This window comes from Chelonia mydas, chromosome 13, assembly GCF_015237465.2.
Source record: "Chelonia mydas isolate rCheMyd1 chromosome 13, rCheMyd1.pri.v2, whole genome shotgun sequence".
In the NCBI taxonomy this organism is placed as follows: Eukaryota; Metazoa; Chordata; order Testudines; family Cheloniidae; genus Chelonia; species Chelonia mydas.
In genome coordinates, this window is record NC_051253.2 from 33,179,029 (window position 1) to 33,200,819 (window position 21,791).

Consider the following 21,791-nt stretch of genomic DNA (forward strand, 5'->3'; position numbering starts at 1 on the left):
CTGAACTCTAGGGAACAGATGTGGGGACCTGCATGAAAAGCCCGCTCAGCTTATTTTTACCAGCTTAGCTTAAAAATTCCCCAAGGTAGAAACTATTTTACCTTTTTCCCTTGGACTTTATTGCTGCCACCACCAAGCGTCTAACAAATATATAACAGGGAAAGAGCCCACTTGGAAACATCTTTCCCCCCAAAATCCTCCCCAAACCCTACACCCCCTTTCCTGGGGAAGGCTTGATAAAAATCCTCACCAATTTGCATAGATGAACACAGACCCAAACCCTTGGATCTTAAGAACAATGAAAAGCAATCAGGTTCTTAAAAGAAGAATTTTAATTGAAGAAAAAGTAAAAGAATCACCTCTGTAAAATCAGGATGGTAAATACCTTACAGGGTAATCAGATTCAAAACATAGAGAATCCCTCTAGGCAAAACCTTAGGTTACAAAAAGACACAAAAACAGGAATATATATTCCATTCAGCACAACTTATTTTATCAGCCATTTAAACAAAACAGAACCTAACGCATATCTAACTAGATTGCTTATTAAGTTCTAAGACTCCATTCCTTTTCTGTTCCCGGCAAAAGCATCACACAGAGAGAAACTTTGTTTCTCCCCCCCTCCTCCAGCTTTGAAAGTATCTTGTCTCCTCATTGGTCATTTTGGTCAGGTGCCAGCGAGATTATCCTAGCTTCTTAACCCTTTACAGGTGAAAGGGTTTTTCCTCTGGCCAGGAGGGATTTAAAGGTGTTTACCCTTCTGTGGGCTTTGATGTGAGTGAGTCACGTACTGCAGCACTGTGGCAGTTATGGGAACAGAGCAACTCAATGATACCCAGTCAAATTTACTCACCAGGGCAGGACATAACCAGTAGTGCAAAGGGAAATGTAGAGTTGCAGGACTCTGTCTCTCTGTCTAGCTGTCTGTTGTCATATATACCCCCCGTCTATTCATGTAGGCTGAGATTTCAGTGCTACTGAAGGTATTAGATTGGCCTATTCTCACTAATTTAAATAAGAATTGGGTGTCTAAATGACCATGGTGGATTGAAAATCTTCTCCTTAATGTGTCTATGAAGTCTATGCTTTGAGCAGGGGGTTGGACTAGATGACGTCTTCAGGTCTCTTCCAACCCTAATATTCTATGATTCTATCAGCTATTATTCATCTGTCTAACCATGTCATTCATTTTTCTGCCTCTCCTTCTGTCCACTAACTTTTCTAATAATCTCTAGCTAGCATCAGTATATTGGTCAACGTATGTGTCTGTAATGTGTCCAGTCACTCTGTTTTCTAGGCACTGATTCCCTTCTCACTTACCTTGGAATAAATTAGGAATAACTCCATATGAATCAATGAGTCTGAAACTTCTCTTGTTCACCTCAGAGTAAAGCAGGAGTAAATTCTTTGAAATAACTGGGGGTCCTTTTCCTCTCCCTCTGTAAATCAGGGGTAACCTGTAGTGGAGTTAGAGCTGACTAAACATTTTTCATATTTTTTTCCACCAAGAAATGGGGTTTCATCAAAAATAAACTTTTTCAAATGAAAATGTTATTTCTGAATATTTTTTTTAAAGTTTTTGTATAGGATATTCCTACATGAAACAATATTTGTTCAATTTCATTATGAACTGAACATTTTCATTTTGTTTCACTTTTGTACATCTTGGATTTTTTAATACCTACCTTTTTTTCTTTTTTAACTACTAAATCCATTTTTAGGTTTTGTTTTGTTTGTTTGTTACTTTTTCCTTTTATTTTTCTTCCCTTTTTCCACTTTGTAACTTATCAGAACTTCTGAAACTTTGGAAAAGTTTGGAAAAGCAATAGGAACCATGAAACTGGATAACGCCACCACTCTGCAACTTTTGCAAAGCTGAGGAAATTTTGAAGTCAGTGTAGTTACAGCATTGTGAAACTGAGTGAGCAGAGAGACAAGGTGGGTGGGGTGATATCTTTTATAGGACCAACTTCTGTAGGCGAAAGAGACAAGCTTTTGTCTCTTTCACCAACAGAAGTTGGTCCAACAAAAGATATTACCTCACCCACCTTTTCTTTCTCATATCCTGGGACCAATATGGCTACAGCAACACTGCAAATGTTTGAGGAGAATCAGATCTTACTTATTTGATTTTTAGCTTATCACAGAAGCCTTCAGTGGTCCCTATTCTTGAGCTCATTGAGAAAACACATAGAAAAAATGCGTTTGTTCTTTGGGTGTTTGCTTCCATTGGGATGCAGGTGTAATTTTCAGACCAGTTCTCAAGGGACACTGAAGGTAAATAAAGAGCCACATAAATACCTGTACCAGCATGCTTCATGTAGGCGGAACTAAACTCTGCTCTTCATATCTTCTCTGCTATCCAGCTACTCCAAGTTCGATTAGGGCTGCATACACAGAAGTGGTTTGAACTTTGCTCTGATAATATAGAAGGTTAAGGCAAGGTTTCCTTCTATTGCAAAAGTGTGTTTCTGAAGTGTTCCCCATTTTGTTTCTGAAATGTAAATCTGGATTAGACCTATACTGAAGTTATGTACGGATGTATTTACCCATACATAACTTTAAATAGGCTGGGATTCTCTAAAGGACCTCGGGAATTAAAGGCCTGCAAGCTGAGGAAAGCCTACGGAAGTTAGATGCCTAACTCACTTATATGTAGTGTTGTTGTAGCCATGTCGGTCACAAGGTATTAGAGAGACAAGGTGGGCGAGGTAATATTTTTATTAGACCAACTTCTATTGGGGAGAAAGACAAGCTTTTGAGTTTACTCAGAGCTCTTCTGCAGGTCTGGAAAAGGTACTCTGAGCATTACAGCTAAATGCAAAGTGGAACAGATTGTTGGACATAAGTAGTTAACATGTATTTCAAGGGACCCTTCAAGATGAAGTGGCCTGTTAACACCCCTCCAGTCATAGGGGGAGAAGGAAGTGGAAGCAGGAAAGGCCACCTGGGTGGGGGGGGGGGGGGGGGCACACGTTGTTAGTTGGTTATAGATTGTTGTAAATCCAGTATCTGTATTCCGCCAATGATTTTCACTGTGTAGCATAGTTATGAATTTAAGCTCCCGCTCATCTTTTGAAAAGACTGAATAGAGACACTAAATTTATGGCTTATTACATCAATCTATAACCCAGTAACCCCCCTTCCAGCTACTTTTCCCCTCCTCCTTACTTCCCCTCAATGACTAGAGGGGTGTTAACAGGCCACTTCACCTTGAATGGTCCCTTGAAATACATGTTAACTACTTATGCTACACAATCTGTTCCACTTTGCATTTAGCTGTGACATTCAGAGTATCTTTCTCAGACCTGAAGAAGGGCTCCCTGTAAATTCAAAAGCTTGTCTCTCTTACCAACAGGAGCTAGTCCAGTAAAAGATATTACCTCACCTACCTTGTCTCTCTAACTCATTCCTATTCCTATGAAAGTCATATATGTTCCTCTCTATACGTGCCCTTAGTTAAGATATCTTTAGGATTATAGTCCCTACATATTTAGGCTTGGAATGATTAGATTTTTATTGTTCAATATTGGAAAATAAAGATTCCACCATACACACACATAAAATAACAAAAAAATATTTCCATCGGTAGTAATTGAAATTTACAGATAAGCAAAGTAAAAAAAAGCTACTTGAGAGCTTATGAGTGTGATTTAAGGATATTTACTTTGTATATTTTGACATGTGATGTTGACCACTTATGTTTCAATGGTTATAAAACTTTCACTTTTTGAATCTCAGCGTCTTCTGCCATTAAATAATTATTGCCTGACCCTTATTGTCTGATCCAACTCACAATTTCCTACAATTGTGAACAGCTTAATTAATAAATATAAAACAAAGAAATGCTTAAAATCCACAATTTTGTGTAACTGTGAACATTTAAATTGATAAAATTTAAATTGATAAACATTGGAAAAATACTTAAAAATAAACATTGACATTATTTCTCAAAGTGATAAAAAATAAAAGTTGAAGTCAGAGACACTAGATTTATGGCTCATTACAACAATCTGTAAACCACTAATGTTGAATGGCCCCTTACTGTCTGTGCTAACTACTTATGCAGAACAATCTGTTCCACCTTGAATGTTGCTGTGATACTGGGAATATCTTTCCCAGACCTGAAGAAGAGCTCTGTGTGGCACAAAAGCTTGTCTGTCTCTCACCAACAGAAGTTGGTCCAATAAAAGACATTACCTCCCCCACCTTATCTATGTAATGGAGAAAGAGAAGGAGAGTGTCAGGCTTTGTCTGGGATCTTTAAAGGAGCCCAAGGGAATTATTTTTATATTATCCATTTTTTCTAATAGCAGAAATTAGTAGTTAACGACCAGATTCTCCTTTCAGCCACCACAGTGTAAACCAGGAGTTGCTCCACTGGTGTCACTGTATCTGATTCGCCTCTCATTCACTCCAATGTAAATCAGAAGTAAATCTATTGCAATTAGTGGTGGCCAAGATGAGCAGTAGCTGCCTGTGCATAGTAGAAGTCGTAACTGTGTTTAAAATGAGTTGCATTGCCGTTGGTCCCCATTCTGAAATCTACTCGTTGCACTTTTGCAACTGGGGTTTATGATGTGGAGACCTGCCCCCCAGCAATGAGAAGGAAGCACACCAATCTATTTCACGCACACTACTGGTTGCAAATCATAGACAAGTAGAGAGATGGAACAGTACTGGAGATAAGAAAGGCAGTGGTTGTTTTTTTTTAAAAAAGAACATGGAGCTCTCTCTCTCTCTCTCCCTAAGAGAAAACAATGACTGGACAGACTGATGTATGAGGGATTAGTTTGCTAGCAAATGAACCAATCTCCCCATGACTCTTTGTATATAAGACCCCATGAACCTCTGTGCACAAGCCCAAAGTATTTTGTCTCTATCAGTCTAGTTTTTGTTTCTCTAATTCTAGGGACTCCATACTTAGGCTGAATTTAGCATGTGATCAAATGATGGTATGTGTATAAGATTTTTCTCTCGCCTGATTGACTGGTGGAAAATGTTTCCAGATGTCCAGGAAGGGATTATTTGTGATTGCTGAGGGACACTTGGTATTGCAAATGTCTTCAGTGATTGATGAGATAATGACCCATTAAGAGATGAGGTTAGACTTGGTTAAAGATATCTTTAGCTTATTGATTAGATACTAGTGCATGGGATGGTGCATCCATCCAGTTTCCCATATGCAAGTATTCTAACAATGAATCCTCTCCTTTAAACATTCACAGATTCAAGTTTTAGATACAGCTCACCTGAAATAAATGTCTCACCTTACTGCATTTTGACACCTCATTGGAATGTAAGTGCAGTCCTTATGGGTGTTCGGGATTTTCAAAGGTGTCTAAAGGAGGAGGTATCCATTATCATGGCAATCATCCTACCTAGCCAAATGACTCACATTGCTTAGGTGGGAGAGCAGAATGGCTCCAGGCATAGAAGTCTGGCCCTGTGACTTTGCTGACCTGGCACCTAAGGAGCGGGTAACATATCGGAAATGAGGGACCTCAGCAAAAAAATGAGAAAAAATTGGCCTAACATTTTAGAAACTTTTGTTTAATCCCTAGTGCATGGAAACTGAGATGTTCCTTTCCTGTCACCCACACACACATTGAACCCACGAAGGTGACCGGGGTGATGGCACACTATCTGGAGTCATGTAGTGAAGTTTCTAGATCTGGCTCAATCCTATGAATCTTTGAATCTCTGAGACAGAACTGAGGGGGGCACCAGGCAGGGTCAGATCATGCACCCCTTTGCACATCAATGCAAAATTTGAGAGCGCAGCATGCTGGGTTCTCTGTTCATCCTTGCAACATGACCAACATTTCCCTCCCTTTCCATTTCTTTATGTTTTTTGTTCTTTTGTCTTTTTTTCACCCCTTATTTTTGAAAGAAAAAAAAATCAATTATATATAACTCCTTGAGAAGCCTTTCTAACTCCTTTAGGCTCCTCTGAGATAGATAGATAGATAGATAGATAATCAAAGGAGCCCAAAGGAGTTGTATATATAAAATTTGTATATGTAAAGGGGGCCCCGCATGGGAGTTAGGCAGCTGAACATCCGTCTTCCCCTGGTTTGTGAATCGCTCTAGGGCTTCGGTGGGAGATAAGTGCCCGGATGCCTAGAATGAGGCAGCAGTGTGCATGGCCAGAGGTAGATACATCAGCACCCAGGGAACTTGTACTGCAAAAACTTAGGTGCTGAGTGCATTTAGGCACCCTACTGGGTGCAGTGGGAGTTTTGGGAATTGCACTGTAGCCTAAAACTAGGATTTAGGCACCCAAACCCAGATTTAGGCACCTAAATATGCACTTTAGGTGCACTTTAGGTGCTTAATTCATTTGTGAATCTAGGCCTTGGGTGCTTGACTTTCAATGAAACTTTGGCTCCTATGGGACAGATTTGCAAAGGCCTTTAAGTATGTAAAGAAGCAGATAGATGCTTAGTGGTGTTTTCAAAAGCACCTTGTTGCCTAACTCCCATTGAAATCCCACTGTGTTAGGTGCTGTACAAACACAGAACAAAAAGATGGTCTCTGGCATGAAGAATCTACAATATGAGTCCCTCTTGTCTATTCAAATTCTAAAGGTCTTTGGTACAGCGACTGTTCTCATACAATATGTCTGTACAGAGTCCTGCACAATGGGGCCCTGCTCTTGGGTTGGGCTGCTTGTTGCTACTATCAAGCAAATAATGAACAGCCATGGATCTAGACTGATCGGAATCTGGCTAATCATGATTAAATTAATCACAGGTGGAGAAGGAAGGTACTGCATGTAAGGAATGGATGAAGGAAATCAAACCAATGTCAGCCACTTCATCCTACTAGGATTCCCCACTTCTGCTGAGCTGTATCTGCTCCTCTTCTCCGTCTTCCTCCTGGCCTATTTGCTAACGCTGATGGAAAACATCATCATCATCCTTGTCATCCAGGCCAACCACCAGCTGCACAAGCCCATGAATTTCTTCCTGGGCAACCTGTCATTCCTGGAGATCTGGTACATGACAGTCATTGTGCCCAAGATGCTGGCAGATTTCATGACCCAGGATAAACGCATTTCCTTCCAAGAGTGCATGGCACAGCTGTATTTCTTCGTGACTTTTGTGTGCACTGAGTACATCCTCTTGGCTGCCATGGCCTATGACCGTTACTTAGCCATATGCAATCCTTTGCGGTACCCATCCATCATGAGCAATAGGTTCTGCACCCAGCTGGCTGCAAGCTGCTGGCTTTGTGGCTTGATCACCGCTGCCATCAAGCTCAGCTTCATTGCCCAGCTCAGGTTCTGCAGCATTGACACCATCAACCACTACTTCTACGACATCTCTCCCCTATTGAACATCTCCTGCACTGACTCATCCCTGGCCGAGCTGGTGAACTTCATCCTGGCCCTGATGGTCATCATGGTGCCTCTGTGCATTGTGGTCACCTCGTACATCTGTTCACTGTGCTCAGGATCCCCTTGTCTTAGGGCAGGCAAAAGGCCTTCTCTACCTGCAACTCCCACCTGGCAGTGGTAGTCTAGTTCTACTCCACCACCCTCTTCATCTATGCCCAACCCAAGGCCATGTACGCTTACAACTCCAACAAGCTGGTGTCAGTGCTCTACACTGTAGTGGTGCCGCTCCTGAACCCCCTCATCTACTGCCTCAGGAACAAAGAGGTCAGGGATGCCCTAAGGAAGGCAAAGCTTGGCACAAGGAGCACTGGGGAACGTAGTTAAAGACTGCTGGAGAAGAGGGTTACTGATGAGTCTCAGATGGATGGCATGCTACACTAGGAACAAGTAAACCTGTGTTCTTATCCTATATCTAGGTGAAATTGGGCAAGCCACGCTGCTGGGGAAGGATGGGCTTGTGGGTAAGACAGTGGGCTGTTGCTAAGCAGATTTCTGTTCAATTCTTCTCTCTGCCTCACACCTTGAATTTCAGTGAGATTTGGGTCCCGAGCTCTAGCAGGCCTTTTCAAAAATCCCAACCTAGGTTCCCAGCTCCCTCTGAATATCAATGAGTAGCTAGCTTCTTTTGTCATCTTTGAAAATCTCAGCCCAAGTTTACTCAAAAGTTTACCAAAAGTTTGTGGACATGCTGGGGCAGCGTTTGGGACCACAAGGCCATTTTCCCCCCCTGAAATTTGTGTTGGAAGTATATTGATTCTGGTACTGCTGTGCATGGAGAGCAAACCAACCATTAATACACAGCCATGTCTCTCTTGTCCACATATATATGTATACCCCAACCCATTGTCTCTGGGCTTTACTACCTTTACACACATCCCACCTGTTCTGTCTCTCTCTACTCCTCCCTCTGCTGACTTCTCCACAATTCTATCCCTATTCTGGGATCCCCCATTCAAAAATGTCCTATCCCATTGGAGTACACCTCAATTCTTGTCCTCCTTCTAACCCCCCAGTGCTGTCTCTGTTCACCAGTCCTTTGCTCTTTTCATTATCACTTCCCTCCCCCCCACAATCTTCTGAAGTCCAGGGGTGCTATGACTTCTCAGCACTCGGGCTGGTCAGAAATTTTCCACAAAAGTGTGTTGTGATACAAAACTGGTGTTTTGACTAAACAATTTTTTTCACAAGTGGAAAAATTCTGTGGAAAAAATAAATTTTTCATTAAAAAAAACACAAATGCTTGAAAAAACAACTTATTGAAAATATTTTTGGTAGTCATAGAATATCAGGGTGGGAAGGGACCTCAGGAGGTCATCTAGTGCAACTCTTTGCACAAAACAGGGCCAATCCCTAATTTTTGCCCCAGAGCCCTAAATGGCCCCCTCAAAGATTGAGCTCATAACCCTGGGTTTAGGAGACTAATGCTCAAACCATTGAGCTATCTCTCCCCCTCACATGAGTTTAGTTTAGTTTCTTCACATCCCCATTGTCCTCTTTAGGTTGCTCTCATCAACCAAACTACATCTCCCATAATGCACCACAAGTGGGGACTCACATGGTGCAACTACTTCCCATGTCCATGACAGGAAACTACGTTATGTGTAGTCCAATCAGGGAGCTCGTACTTAGATGTGTTTAATGCATGAGGCAATTGAACTGCAACTGCAATGTGGCACTATGGTTGCATTTAAAAACTGAAATTGAGTTTCAATATTTTCCCAAAAAGACAAACTTTTCTGTGGAAAACTTAGATGAAAACTTAAGGGTGAGCAGAAATGTAATGAACAAGTGCAACACACCCAGTATATTTTTTTCTAGGAGAAGAAAGATAGTCTTGATTTACTGGAACAGATCTCAGGATACTGGGGGTCAAGTCTCAGAGACAGGAATTTTCAAAATTGCCCAAGGAAATTAGGGACCCAGGGAGGTATTTTTCGAATGCCAGTAGGACTTGTGCTCCTAAGTCACTTAGGCATTAAAACAAATAATTCCACCCCAATTTCCATTGGTTCTCAATGGTATTTAGGTACCTAATTCTCTTTTTTGCATTTAAAATCTCCACCAAAGTCCTTTGTAGATCCCAGCTAAATGTCTCTATGCTTCAGTTCTCTATCTGTCAAACAGGAATAATAACAATTCCTTCACCTACCCTGTTTATTAGAAATGCAAACTCTTTGAGGCATGGATAACCTATCACTGTGTGGCTGTGCAGTGCTGAGCGCAACGGGGCTCTATCTCACATTGAGTCTATTGGAGCTATGGTACTGGAATAATAAATCTTTCTTTGTCAACTTAATAAAAATGCCTTTGGTCATGACCTCTAACAGCAATTACAGTTATCAATATGGAACAAATAATCAAAATCAGTGCTAAAACACTTCCCATAAAATGCTTGCAGGATCCTAGGGGCTGGGCCACAGAGAAAATAACAGGCTACTACTCTGCCACCAGATAGATTTCCTCCTTTAGTTCAAGTGTCAAATGGCTGTGCTTTATGCCTGATGATCCACAGTTCCAACTTTACTGAAGATGGTGAGGGAGGAGTTATTACATTGAGCTCCTGCACCAGACTTAGACTAGAGAAAAATATCTGGTCAAGAATTTTCCATTTAAATTGTCTGCCAATGGAAAATTGGGTTTTCAACGAAACAACATTTTCTCAAACAGTTCTGATAGTTGTAGTTTGGGTGCCCTATGCTGTTATTTTCCACTATGGGCTGGGGTCTCTGGCCAGAATACATCTCCCATGGTGCACACTCACTCCATACAACAAGGAAAAAAGCCGGTGCATCGTTGGAGGTGTAGTCCAGCCGGAGATTGCAGCTCCAAGAGAAGCAGGGGTGCATAAGGCATTGAAGCTACCATGATGCTCCACGGCCCCATTTTGAATATTTTGCTTTTTTGATATTTCACCAGAAAATCATTTTTGTCAAAATTTCCCAGGGAGGCGGGGACAACACCCAACAGAGTATTGCACAGTAGAACTTCTCCAGTCCCAGTCTCCATAGCAATAGGCCTTGTCCTATTCCTGTTGCAATGCATGGAAGCTGTAACAATGGGAGTGGGTTGGAGCCCTAGTCAATCAACAAAGTTAAGGACCTTTACATCCACCAGAACTACTCAAGCCAGAGCCTCTCCCTGGGAGAAGCCAAACTTACGAGATAAACCTGTTGGATCACGTACGTGAGCTGGAGCTAAAGAAAGGAAGGATGATCCAGTGGTTAGTGTGTGTGCTGGGGCTGGTTAAAGGCCCTCTTCTGCTACAGGCTTCCTGTGCCACTTAGGGTTGGATTTGTAAAGGTATTAAGGTATTTGAGGGGGAGGGATAGCTCAGTGGTTTGATCATTGGCCTGCTAAATTCAGGGTTGTGAGTTCAATCCTTGAGGGGACCATTTGGGGATCTGGGCCAAAAATTGGGGATTGTTTCTCCTTTGAGCAGGGGGTTGGACTAGATGATCTCCTGAGGTCCCTTCCCACCTTGATATTCTATGTGTCTAAAGATGCTGACAAGAACCTAGTGAGATTTTCAGAAGCACATACTTACCTAACTCCTGGTGACTTTAAATTGATTTTAGTGTGCATTAGGCACCTCTCTGCATCAGTAGGCATCTTAATCCCTTTTAAAATCTGGCCTAAGTGACAGAGGAAGTCTATGACAGAGTAGGGACCCAAACCTAGGTGTCCAAAGTCCAAGTCGAGAGACCTAACCATGGACACATCCTGCCACTCAAACAGTTGTTTACAAACCATTCTGAAATTTAGCAGTCAGTGAGCAAATTCTCCAGTGGGACCTATTCTTTCTATAGCACCAGCCAGGGATTTCTCCCTCTCCCTGCCCCAAATTTCCCCACACACCCCCTCTCCCAGTTTTGTGAACTAGTTATGTGCAGTGTTGCCTGTTTAGTGACTGTTTGGAAATTTGAATTGAAATTGAAACATTAATACACACTTTAAAAGCATATACAGTGTATGATAAAATACATGTATCTGAAAAAGTATAATAGATTTTAAAAGTATAAACATAGACTAGCTTCCTTATACAGCTGTTGTTTTTATGACCATGTCAGTGCATTCATTTCGGTGATGTTGACCAACCTAATAATTTCAAATTATGATTTGTAAACAAAGTCTAAATGAGCTCTCCCTGACAGCTGTAGTGATGAGCTAGGGGCTGTGGGGAAAGGCTTCAGGACCAGATTGCATTTACATTCACACCTAATCTACCTAGGTATCCAGCAAGCAGAGCTGCATTGCCCAAGTGATAGATTTTGGCTGAGGTTGGGTTACAAATCACTTGAATGCAGGGGCAGGGTGGGTAATGAAATGTAGTTCTTATTGTATGAGTAAAGGGCAGTAGAACTGTACTTAGCCTGTAATGATTGAGGGCATCAAGAGAGAGGGTGGGGACAGGTGTTTTGCTTGATGGTCTGCCCAAGTCACAAATACTATTTGACCTGCCCCTCTCCACTGTTAAAGACAGAACTGATTAGGCTCCATAGATAGTCTTTTGTTTTGTTTAGTGACCACTACAGCTGAAATCAGGTCTAAGTGCTTAGACCTGCTGTGGGACAGTGTTTCTGTGGAAGAGACAGCCCAATCTGCACTAGCAGTGAGGTTCCCCCACTGAGAGCTCAGCTGAAATAGAATATCAGGGTTGGAAGGGACCTCAGAAGGTCATCTAGTCCAACCCCCTGCTCGAAGCAGGACCAAGTCCCAGTTAAATCATCCCAGCCAGGGCTTTGTCAAGCCTGACCTTAAAAACCTCTAAGGAAGGAGATTCTACCACCTCCCTAGGTAACGCATTCCAGTGTTTCACCACCCTCCTAGTGAAAAAGTTTTTCCTAATATCCAATCTAAACCTCCCCCACTGCAACTTGAGACCATTACTCCTCGTTCTGTCATCTGCTACCACTGAGAACAGTCTAGAGCCATCCTCTTTGGAACCCCCTTTCAGGTAGTTGAAAGCAGCTATCAAATCCCCCCTCATTCTTCTCTTCTGTAGACTAAACAATCCCAGCTCCCTCAGCCTCTCCTCATAAGTCATGTGTTCTAGACCCCTAATCATTTTTGTTGCCCTTCGCTGGACTCTCTCCAATTTATCCACATCCTTCTTGTAGTGTGGGGCCCAAAACTGGACACAGTACTCCAGATGAGGCCTCACCAATGTCGAATAGAGGGGAACGATCACGTCCCTCGATCTGCTCGCTATGCCCCTACTTATACATCCCAAAATACCATTGGCCTTTTTGGCAACAAGGGCACACTGCTGACTCATATCCAGCTTGTCGTCCACTGTCACCCCTAGGTCCTTTTCCGCAGAACTGCTGCATAGCCATTCGGTCCCTAATCTGTAGCGGTGCATTGGATTCTTTGGTCCTAAGTGCAGGACCCTGCACTTATCCTTATTGAACCTCATCAGATTTCTTTTGGCCCAATCCTCCAATTTGTCTAGGTCCTTCTGTATCCTATCCCTCCCCTCTAGCGTATCTACCACTCCTCCCAGTTTAGTATCATCCGCAAATTTGCTGAGAGTGCAATCCACACCATCCTCCAGATCATTTATGAAGATATTGAACAAAACCGGCCCCAGGACCGACCCCTGGGGCACTCCACTTGACACCGGCTGCCAACTAGACATGGAGCCATTGATCACTACCCATTGAGCCCGACAATCTAGCCAACTTTCTACCCACCTTATAGTGCATTCATCAAGCCCATACGTCCTTAACTTGCTGACAAGAATGCTGTGGGAGACCGTGTCAAAAGCTTTGCTAAAGTCAAGAAACAATACATCCACTGCTTTCCCTTCATCCACAGAACCAGTAATCTCATCATAAAAGGCGATTAGATTAGTCAGGCATGACCTTCCCTTGGTGAATCCATGCTGACTGTTCCTGATCACTTTCCTCTCCTCTAAGTGCTTCAGGATTGATTCTTTGAGGACCTGCTCCATGATTCTAGCCAGTCAGTTGAGTTTCTTGCAGAAAGATAGTGAGCATTTGCTGGTCTTGTTCAGAATCAGTGTTCAACTTCAGGATGAACAAGTGACAATGCACTTAACATTGGCCTCCAGTTTGTAGTGTGTGGTATCTCTTGCTTAAATAGAACGTATGATGCCACAGCCATGTTTGTTCGCTTGAACTGTGTTTTGTCTCCAGCATTCTTAAAAGCTTCATTAACACTCACCGGTGTTGTCCTTGGTCAGTGGAGACTCAGAGTTCAGAGGTGCTTTTACATGAGTTCACCTCCCAGGTGGGGGGCAAGAAGGCACTTGGCTCGTTCCTCCAGCTGCTCACTGTTCGCTTTGGCCACTGCTTAGAAAAGGCAGAGAGTTCATTTAAAATAATTACTAGTTTATAATGGGGGAAAAGAGAGAGAAACTGGCTCTGTGGTGGAGTCAGATGATTAGACAGAAGTACACATGAGATCTGATTCTGTTGTCTCCTAAGCCAACTTTACAATATAGCTGTACGTTGACCATTATGGGGATACACTAGAATAACATTGGAGTGAGTGAGAGCAGAATCAGTCCTGCTGATGCCAATGGAGGTACTCCTGATTTACATCAGAGTGGGGGAGAGGAGAAAACTATTGAGCTCAACACATATTTTCATATTCTATTCTATTATTTTCTATTCTATTCTACATAGTTTTTTATACTGCACTCCTCATGCTAGTATCCAAGCACTTTCTAGTAGAGCATTAAGCAGTGTGACTTCACATCTATTCCTGATTTACACTGGTCTCAGCAAAAGTAAAATTTGGACCCCTTTTCTCCTCTTTCAAGTGAGGGTTAAGGAAGTGATCTTTGGACATGAACTGGGCAAACAGTTTTCTACTTAGAACACAAATTGGCTTGGATTGGTTTGGGCTGAACTCTTGTGATGTGAAAGCCTGAGTTTTTTGCCACCATGAATGGTGAAACTGTCATGAGATTGGCTATTGTAAAAATGTAGGGCTTAGTTGTTATCTAATGGATTCCCACCTAACTCCCCCAAAATTTTCAATTTTCACATCCATCTATCTATCTATCTATCTATCTATCTATCTATCTATCTATCTCACACATTTTCCCTCTGTTTTCCCTTTCTAATCTCTTTCTCTACTTCCGCTCACTACGATCTTTTTTCTCGCTATTTTTATAATATGTATATTTATAATATATCTATTTAGGTCTGTGACGTTATTGACTTGAACTGGGACCATACAGAACATTGTTGCAACCAAGGTCCTGTAGTGACAACAAATCTTGTATAGAGGGGGTCAAATAAGGTGTCTAAGACAAGGTTATGGTTTGCTGGCTATGATTAAGCTATCACAGAATCATAGAATATCAGGGTTGGAAGGGACCTCAGGAGGTCATCTAGTCCAACCCCCTGCTCAGAGCAGGACCAATCCCCAACTAAATCATCCCAGCCAGGGCTTTGTCAAGCCTGACCTTAAAAACTTCAAAGGAAGGAGATTCCACCACCTCCCTAGGTAACGCATTCCAGTGCTTCACCACCCTCCTAGTGAAAAAGTTTTTCCTAATATCCAACCTAAACCTCCCACACGGCCACTTGAGACCATTACTCCTTGTTCTGTCATCTGCTACCACTGAGAACAGTCTAGAGCCATCCTCTTTGGAACCCCCTTTCAGGTAGTTGAAAGCAGCTATCAAATCCCTCCTCATTCTTCTCTTCTGCAGACTAAACAATCCCAGTTCCCTCAGTCTCTCCTCATAAATCATGTGTTCCAGTCCCCTCATCATTTTTGTTGCCCTCCGCTGGATATTTTCCAATTTTTTCACATCCTTCTTGTAATGTGGGGCCCAAAACTGGAGACAGTACTCCAGATGAGGCCTCACCAATGTCGAATAGAGGGGAACGATCAGTCCCTCGATCCGCTGGAAATGCCCCTACTTATACATCCCAAAATGCCATTGGCCTTCTTGGCAACAAGGGCACACTGTTGACTCATATCCAGCTTCTCGTCCACTGTAACCCTAGGTCCTTTTCTGCAGTACTGCTGCCGAGCCATTCGGTCCCTTGTCTGTAGCGGTGCATGGGATTCTTCCGTCCTAAGTGCAGGACTCTGCACTTGCCCTTGTTGAACCTCATCAGATTTCTTTTGGCCCAATCCTCTAATTTGTCTAGGGCCGTCTGTATCCTATCCCTACCCTCCAGCATATCTACCTCTCCTCCCAGTTTAGGGTCATCTGCAAACTTGCTGAAGGTGCAATCCACGCCATCCTCCAGATCATTAATGAAGATATTGAACAAAACAGTCCCAGGACCGACCCTTGGGCACTCCACTTGATACCGGCTGCCAACTAGACATGGAGCCTTTGATCATTAGCCGTTGAGCCCGACAATCTAGCCAGCTTTCTATCCACCTTATAGTCCATTTCTATCTATATGCATGTATCATTTTTGTATTTAAAGTTATAAGTATTGGCTCTATACTGTCTGTAGTTCAAACTTGTGCTCTGCTTCTGGGTGACACCCCAGACAAGTTGGTGTCAGCTCTGCCTAGCCTGCTTGATGGCCCATTAAGGACCATCAGCTATACAATTGACCCATTGAGAGAAGGCAGACACACCTTGTGACTCAGCGAGGTATGCGGGGACATGCCTATGGACAGAACTCTGAGGTTTTTCCAGGCCATGTGAGGGACAGCTTGTCTTTGGAACAAAGAAAGAAAGACCACATGGCAAGAGAATATAAAAAGCTGCTGCAGCTCCTCCATCTGGTCTTCAATCCTGCTTCATACATCTGGAGGAACTTTGGCACACTGAAGCTTTGAACCAGAGACTGAAAGACCCATCCCAGCTGTGGATGTACTCCAGAGACTTGATTTGAACCTGCAGTTTATTCTATCACTGCTGCAAGCCTGAACCAAGAACTTTGCCATGACTGTATGTAATTGATTCCATTTAACCAATTTTTGCTCTCATCTATAGCTTTTCCTTTTATGAATAAACCTTTAGATTTTAGATTCTAAAGGATTGGCAACAGAGTGATTTGTGGGTAAGATCTGCTTTTTATATTGACCTGGGTCTGGGGTTTGGTCCTTTGGGATCGAGAGAACCTTTTTTCTTTTACTGGGGTATTGGTTTTCATAACCATTCATCCCATAACGAGTGGCACTGGTGGAGATATTGGGAAACTGGAGTATCTAAGGGAATTGCTTGTCTGACTTGTGGTTAGCCAGTGGGGTGAGACCAAAATCTGCTCTGTTTGGTTGTTTTGGTTTGCCTTAGAGGTGGAAAAACCCCAGCTTTGGGTTGTAACTGCCCTGCTTTAAGCAGTTTATCCTGAATTGGCTCTCTCAGTTGGGTCTCGCCAGAACCAGCATCGTTACAGTGGCGTAGTTGTGCTTGGATCCACAGAACCAGATCAATTAAACTTTGGGTCAGAACCCCATGCTATCCAAATTTGAATTTTGATATTGAGATATTGAATTTTGGTATTGGTTAAAAAGCAGTTGCAATGGGTGAGCAAAAGAGCATAGGAGGGCCTTGACAAAAAAGCCCTGAACGTTCTGTGTTCAGAAAAGGGAATAAGCTTTAGAAAGAAAGCTACAAATTAAGAACTGAGAGATCTGTTAATGGCCAGTGATCAGAATGCTGGAGCACAACCCTTACCTGATGCTACAGAAGCAATGAAACTGCAAGCCCTGAGAGACGGCCTGCAGTTGGAACATGAACAAAAACTGGCAGAAATTCGAATGAGAGAGAAGCAAGCCTTGGCCCAGCTGGAGAAGGAGGCTGATAAAAGGAAGGAAAGGGCTCACAAGCGGTGTCTGGAGCAGCTGGCTGCTAAGAAGGGGGTTTGCCAGATGCAACAGGAAACTGCCAGACTTCAGCTCCAAGTCAAAAAAGCAATGGAAAAACAGCAGAAATTGTATTCTCTTGAAAGTCCAATATATAACAATGTTGGTATGTTGTATAAGTCTGAGCAGTTGTCTGGGTGTAACTAAATGTACCCCAACACTGCCACCTTTTATGTAAATGCTGTTACTGTGAGTTCAGTAGAGGGTGACTCCATAAATTGTGCCAATGCTATGTATGGAAGTGGTAGTGGAAACTTCATAGAGAGTGTAAAAGTTAATGGTAAAAGTTGGTTAGGGCAAATTATGGCTTCTAACATCACTCTTGTTAAAGCAGATCTTGTCAAAGAGGACGATTACTTACCAAATTAGAGTGTGAATGTTGTAGTCCTCTATGAGTTTACTGTAAGGGTGCCTTTAGCCAGAATCCACCTTGAATGGAATGGTACTAAACATGAAATTATAGCTGGTGTAAGGATTGCCTAAGGATCTTTTGATTGGGGAAAAGCTTTGTTCAGTCCAGGTAACCGGTCACAAGAAAGGAATGATCTTAAACCTGTGTCTATTATGGGCAATTATTTGCTTGGGGAGGGTTTCTCCAAATGTTTGTCTGTGACTGAAGTTTCTGAATGTCTGTCTAATGTCTCAGAAATGAATCTGGAATTAGATCAAGCACAGAAAGAACTCATTGGTCAGGAAAATGTTTCTCAGGAGCAGATTGAATTGGATAGTCAGGTTAAAGCCCTAATTGAGGAAGGAAAGGGTAGATTTTTAATGGGTGATGGATTGTTGGCTAGTACAGCTTGTGACAGTGAACATGGAAAAGGTAACTGTGATTTGCTGGAAGTAGCTCAGTGTAGTGAAGAGAGCAGCAGTTTATCTGTGGGGAGTGGCAATGTGCCTGGTAAGGAAAGTTTGGATGAGCCTAGGCAGCCTTGTGAGCTGAAGGCTTTGTCTAGTCAGCAGTTTGGGAAGGTGAGGATAGTGGAAGATGAGTGTCCCTATACCTTACCTGTTACCTGTGTGGAGAATTGTGACAGTGAAGGAAATGTGCCTGTGTCTGTCAAGGGTATTGACTTGCCTATGGAGGGAGCTACCCCAGTCTACAAGCAGTTGTCTGTGAACAGCCCTGTGTGTTGGGACAAGGGAAATGAAATCCAAAGCTGTGTGTCTGGTAAAGTAGAATATGTCTCTGCCTCTTCTTTGTCTGTGGAGCAGACAGAAGGTGCCTTTCAGCCTGTGATGGTTGAGGATAGTGCAGTTGTCTCAGAGTTGGTTCTGGATTCAACTAAAGCCCAGGAAGGGAATGGTCCTAAGTTTGTGTCTGCTAGGGAGAATGGCACTGTAACTAGGTTGCATCCAGTTAGTGTCATGGCAAAATCCCAGAGACCAAACAATTCTGGTGCTTGTATTTTGCCTGTTGCTAATGTGTGGCTGGGAAAGGGTGTAGCAACTCTGTCTAATCAGGGTGATACCCTAGCCAGGGCACAAGGAGAGCAGAAAAGTGATTTACTTGTGTTACCTACTGATGGTGTGGAAACTTGTAGCAAGAAGGAAAAGATTCCTGAACTTGTGTGTGGCAAAGGGAAGGAGAATGCTTCTAACCTTTTAACTAGGAAGTCTATAAGTTTACCTGAAAGGGGATTGAGTAGGAATCTGCCTGATGGGCCAGAGGTGATTCTGGATGTAAGTGAGAGCCAGAAAGAGTGTTGTTGCTCAGGGAAGTGTTCCTTTAGAGCAAGCCCTAGGTGAAGAAGGTAAAGGCAGAATTTCTGTGAGGGGTGAATTGCTGCTTAGAAAAGCTCCTGGGGAAAGGAATCCTCATCGTAGTCTTTGCAAGCAGTTTACTGCAACTGAAGGCTGTGAAAGTGATTTAACCAAGAAAGTTTCAGTTCCTAACAGCCAGAAATTTTCTGTGGTGAATGGATCCACTGACTTTCCTTTTGAAAGATCCAGTGTGGTTAGCTTTGAGAAGGTCTCAGATGGAGTGAAAGCTGTTAAGAAAGTTGAACAGCCCTTTAACCAAGTGGCTGTGTTTGGCCAGCTTGTTGGGGAGACAAGGTTGTTGAGAGAAGAATGTCTCCATGCTGATTCTGTAAGTGAACAGACTGTGTCTCAGGTTCTGAGGGAAGACTGGGTAGCTGAGTCTGCAGAGCAGAACAGCTGTGCAGTTAGTCTCTCGAGAATGCAGGGGATGGCAGGTATACTCATCTCTAGACACTGTGGATATGACTTGTATTCTCTCAGTGAACTTCACATCTGATTTCATGTGGAAGCGGAGGTTGGTAAGGGAAGGACAACAGAACTTTGAGTCTAGCTTGTTAGTGAACATGGATGGTATCTCTTTAAGACAGAGTCCAGCCTTGGAATTGGTAGCAGTGAAGAATCTGAACACTGGTGAACAGGCTCCTGTCTGTTTGAATGCAAATTACCTGACTGACTGGGAGAAGAAAGACTTGCTAATAGCCCTTAGCGGAGAGAGCACACCCAATCAGCCAGTGAATTCTGTTAAGCAAGGGAAATCAGGGTTTGATCCTTCAGGACAAGGAGGAAACAGAGACGTTAATTTTGCAATGGAAGCCACAGGCTGACCCTAAAAGGCCCAAACCCCAATGGTATTGAGCCAGAGGTGTGGCAAGACAAACATAATGATAGATGGACACTTGCAATGAATTTGTTGCTATTGCTCATGGTAATTTTTGTGACTAATGTGTTGCTGTTACCAAAAACTATAAAAATGTACAAAGTGCCTAATCTTGGAAAATCCCCTGAACATGTTAAAAGGAATACATGAGAACACAATTTATGTTAAAAGGCCTTGTTATACTGATGTTCCAGTTAATGCCTGTAAACAATTGTAAAGGTACCTTCCCCACTCTGAACTCTAGGGTACAGATGTCGGGACCTGCACAAAAGATCCCCTAAGCTTATTCTTACTTAGGTACAAACTTTGCCTTGTCCTTGAACCGTATGCTGCCACCACCAAGCGTTTTAAACAAAGAACAGGGAAAGAGACCACTTGGAGATGTCGTCCCCCAAAACATCCCCCCAAGCCCTACACCCCCTTTTCTGGGGAAGGCTTGATAATAAGATACTCACCAATTGGAACAGGTGACGACAGACCCAAACCCTTGGATCTTAAGAACAATGAACAATCAATCAGGTTTGTAAAAGAAGAATTTTATTTAAAGAAAAGGTAAAAGAATCACCTCTGTAAAATCAGGATGGTAAATACTTTACAGGGTAATCAGATTCAAAACATAGAGAATCCCTCTAGGCAAAACCTTAAGTTACAAAAAGACACAAAAACAGGACTATACATTCCCTCCAGCACAGCGAATTTTACAAGCCATTAAACAAAAGAAAATCTAACACATTTTCTAGCTAGATTACTTACTAACTTTACGGGAGTGATAAGGCTTCTATTCCTGATCTGTTCCCGGTAAAAGCATCACACAGACAGACAGAACCCTTTGTTTCCTCCCATGCCAGATTTGAAAGTATCTTGTTCCCTCATTGGTCATTTTGGGTCAGGTGCCAGCGAGGTTACCTTAGCTTCTTAACCCTTTACAGGTGAAAGGGTTTTGCCTCAGGCCAGGAGGGATTTTATAGCACTGTATACAGAAAGGTGGTTACCCTTCCCTTTATATTTATGACAGCAGTATTAAAACTTTTCACAGGGGAAAAGACATTCCAAACCTGATGTGCTGTACGACAAGGGAAACTGAGACACACTACCATATTGCTTTCATGGCTAAAGGCCAAGTTTCCTATACTATGGACAACATTAATATCTACATTGATTTGATGTTAACTGGGTTCCAAACATTTGCCAGAGCTTGTGTAGGTAAAGTAGCTTTAGCTTTAGCTCTTGGCAAGATCACATGAGACATACAGGAACCATGCTGCAAGAGCAGATCCAATCCCCTTTTGTTTTAACCAAGTTTTACCTTGAGTTTGTAAAGAGATTCAATCATGTTATTGAACATGACTTGGATAAACCATTTCTGTTATAAAACAATACTTGCTGTAGTAAGACAGAACCAAGAAGGGAAGCTCTTGGGATTCAGTCAGTGATGTTGGTGTCATCCCTTCCTCCATCAATTTTGCGTTGGGGGTGTGACGTTATTGACTTGAACTGGGACCATATAGAACATTGTTGCAACCAAGATCCTGTAATGGCACCAAATCTTGTATAGAGGGGATCAAATAAGGTGTCTAAGACAAGGATATGGTTTGCTGGTTATGATTATGCTATCTACACGCATGTATCATTTTTGTATTTAAAGTTATAAGTATTGGCTCTATACCGTCTGTAGTTCAAACTTGTGCTCTGCTTCTGGGTGACACCCCAGACAAGTTGGTGTCAGCTCTGCCTAGCCTGCTTGATGGCCCATTAAGGACCATCAGCGATACAACTGACCCATTGAGAGAAGGCAGACACGCCTTGTGACTCAGCGAGGTATGCGGGGACATGTCTATGGACAGAATTCTGTGGTTTTTCCATGCCATGTGATGGACAGCTTGTCTTTGGAACAAAGAAAGAAAGACAACAAAAACACTAACCCAGAAACCTATC

At 42.6% G+C, this 21,791-nt stretch overlaps 1 pseudogene; it reads left to right on the forward strand.

Moving 5' to 3' along the window:
- Positions 1 to 6,785: 6,785 nt before the first annotated feature.
- On the forward strand, positions 6,786 to 7,726 carry LOC102940135 (annotated as a pseudogene).
- The last annotated feature ends 14,065 nt before the right edge of the window (positions 7,727 to 21,791 follow it).